Below are 3,472 nucleotides of genomic sequence, written 5' to 3'. Positions count from 1 at the left end.
GATGAGGACATGGAGCAACTGGAAGTCTTATCCATTGCTGATAAGAACACAAAATAGTAAAGTCACATTGAAAGACTATTCTTATGAAGTTAAATGTACTTTACCATATAACCCAGCAATCCCATTCCTAATTATTTACCCAAAAGAAATGAAAATCTATGTCCACACAAAGATCCGTAAGTGAACATTTATAAAAGTTGTATTCATAGTCACCAAAAACTGAAAACCATCCAATATCCCATCAACAGGTGAATGATTAAACAAACTCTAGTATCCACACAATGGAATACTACTCAGCAATAAAAAGAAACACATTACAGACACACGCAACAACACAGATGAATCTCAAAAGCATGGTGATAAGTGAAAGAAGCCAGTCTCAATCTGCCATTTTCTGTCCCTGAGTGAGTCTCTGGCATCCCATATTGCCTGTTTTTCTCACAGGCTCTATTCCATTCACTGATTCGCCACCTCAGGGGAACAATGGCCACGGAGTCCACAGCCACTGCCGCCATCGCCGCGGAGCTGGTTTCTGCCAACAAAATTGAAGATGTTCCTGCTCCTTCTACATCTGCAGATAAAGTGGAGAGAATCGAGAATGGTGTGTTGGGAAACACCTTGGATGGTGTGCATGTGGAAGAGGAAGAAGGAGAAAAAACAGAAGATGAATCTCTGGTAGAAAATAATGATAGCATAGATGAGGAAGCAAGGAAAGAGTTGAGAGAACAGGTTTATGACTCCATGGGAGAAAAAGAAGAAGCCAAAAAAAACAGAAGACAAGTCTTTGGCAAAGCCTGAAACTGATAACAGGACAGTGAAATGGAGAAGGGTGCAAGAGAAGATATGGATATAAGTGAATCTGCAGAGGAGCCACAGGAAAAAGTTGACTTGACTCTAGGTTGGTTAACTGAAATCTCTGAAGGGACAAAAGGAGGAGGAGCACCAGAAGGACCGAATGAAGCTGAGGTCACTTCTGGGAAGCCAGAACAGGAAGTACCAGATGCTGAGGAAGAAAAATCAGTTTCTGAAACTGATGTCCAAGAAGAGTGCAGAGAAAAAGGAGGTTGGGAGAAGCACGGAGAGGTAATTGTGAGCATAGAGGAGAAGCCAAAAGACGTTTCAGAAGAGCAGCCTGGGGTGACTCTAGAAAAGCAGGGCACTGCAGTGGAGGTAGAAGCAGAGTCTTTAGACCCAACAGTCAAGTCAGTAGATGTGGGTGGGGATGAGCCAGAGGAGAAGGTAGTTACCTCTGAAAAGGCAGGAAAGGTGGTTCTTGAGCAACTGGTAGGTCAAGAAGTGCCACCTGCTGAAGAGTCACCGGAGGTGACAACAGAGGCTGCAGAGGCCTCAGCTGTGGAGGCTGGATCAGAAGTCTCTGAAAAGCCTGGGCAGGAGGCTACAGTTCTCCCTAAGGATGGTGCAGTCAATGGACCGTCAGCTGTAGGAGATCAGACTCCTACTGAATCACAGACTTCTATAGAAAGACTGACAGAAACAAAAGATGGCTCAGGACTAGAGGAGAAGGTCAGGGCAAAGCTGGTTCCTAGTCAGGAGAAGACTAAGCTGTCTGTAGAAGAGTCTGAGGCAGCTGGAGATGGGGTTGATACCAAGGTAGCCCAGGGAGCTACTGAGAAATGACCTGAAGACAAAGTTCAGATAGCTGCTAATGAAGAGACAAAAGAGAGAGAAGAACAGATAAAAGAGGGTGAAGAAACTGAAAGCTCGGAAGAGGATGATAAAGAAAATGATAAGACTGAAGAAATGCCAAATGATTCAGTCCTTGAAAACAAGTCTCTTCAAGAAAATGAAGAGGAGGAGATTGGGAACCTAGAGCTTGCCTGGGATACGCTGGATTTAGCAAAGATCGTTTTTAAAAGGCAAGAAACAAAAGCCCAGCTTTATGTTGCCCAGGCACATCTTAAACTCGAAGTTGGTGTTGAATCTGAAAACTATGTGCAAGCTGTGGAGGAGTTCCAGTCCTGCCTAAACCTGTAGGAACAGTACCTGGAAGCCCACGACCATCTCCTTGCAGAGACCCACTAGCAGCTGGGCTTGGTTTATGGGTACAACTCTCAGTATGATGAGGCAGTGGCACAGTTCAGCAAATCTATTAAGTCATTGAGAAGAGAATGGCTGTACTAAACGAGCAGATGAAGGAAGCTGAAGGATCGTCTGCTGAATACAAGAAAGAAATTGAGGAACTGAAGGAACTGCTACCCGAAATTAGAGAGAAGACAGAAGATGCAAAGGAGTCTCAGACTACTGGGAATGTCGCTGAACTGGCTCTGAAAGCTACTCTGGTGGAGAGCTCTACTTCAGGTTTCACTCCTAGTGGAGGAGGCCCTTCAGTCTCCATGATTGCCAGTAGAAAGCCAACAGATGGTGCTTCCTCATCAAATTGTGTGACTGATATTTCTCACTTTGTCAGAAAGAAGAGGAAACCAGAGGAACAGAGTCCCTGGAAAGATGATGCAAAGAAAGCCAAACAAGAGCTGGAGGTGAACGGAGGCAGTGGAGATGCTGTCCCCAGTGGAAATGAAGTTTTGGAAAACATGGAGGAGGAGGCTGAGAATCGGGTTGAAAGCCGGGCGGCAGTGGAGGGGACAGTGGAGGCTGGAGCTACAGTTGAAAGCACTGCATGTAAAGAGGGGGCACAGCCCTCCTCCCAAGGGAAAGTGTTTTTGTATATAATGTATTTTTTCACTTTTGGAGGATTCTTTTTGTATAACTTCAATAAAGATTGTAAGCAAAGGTTGAGGCTTTGATGATTTTTTTCTTAATTATTGGCTGAATCTGCCTTGGAGCACTCCTGGTTTTATACAGTAGCCAAAGGTTTTGTTTTGGCCTCTGTACTGATCTGTGTTCCTGATCCTAATTCCTATCTGTCTAATGTGGAGGTGATCAAGTGTGGCTGCAGGCCTTTGTTTTCCAATGGTGCTATATTCTGCTTTCAAATACTTCACTGAACCTAGCTATCTTGCAAACCTTCAGTGGTGCTGTCCCTGGATGGGGGCTACAAAAATGAGACTTGGTGAAGATCTTGCTCTTTGGTGCTGAAAATGGATGATGGACTTTGGCTGTGATCCAGGCCTAGGATGGTGCTTGTTCTATATCCACCTAGTCTTCAACTGGGGCTATAATCCTGTCCTGGAAAAAGAACTCAAGAAAACCTGTGTCGGGGGAATGATTCATAAGGAAAATGGTCTGCATTTAAGTTCTGGTTTGAAAGTAGCCAAGGGACTGATGGTGGACCCTCCAGATGTGGTTGGAAGCATAAGTGGGGAGACTGGCTGGTTGAGTTTTATTTGTTATTTTCTGTATAGAAAGATTGAGATATATCAACACTTGGAATTGTTACCCACCTGCAGAATTGACTTCTCAAATAAAGATGCTAAAAATTAAAAAAAAAAAAAAAAAGAAAGAAGCCAGTCTTAAAGGGCTATATGCTGGATGATTGCATCTGTATGACATT

General features: G+C 44.1%; 1 pseudogene; it reads left to right on the top strand.

The window, feature by feature from the left end:
* The first annotated feature begins 438 nt into the window (after positions 1-438).
* On the top strand, positions 439-2,784 carry LOC117981405 (nuclear autoantigenic sperm protein-like; annotated as a pseudogene).
* Positions 2,785-3,472: the final 688 nt, after the last annotated feature.

Source organism: Pan paniscus, chromosome 7 (genome assembly GCF_029289425.2).
Source record: "Pan paniscus chromosome 7, NHGRI_mPanPan1-v2.0_pri, whole genome shotgun sequence".
Classification (NCBI taxonomy): Eukaryota; Metazoa; Chordata; class Mammalia; order Primates; family Hominidae; genus Pan; species Pan paniscus.
This window is presented reverse-complemented; position numbering and strand designations above follow the sequence as displayed.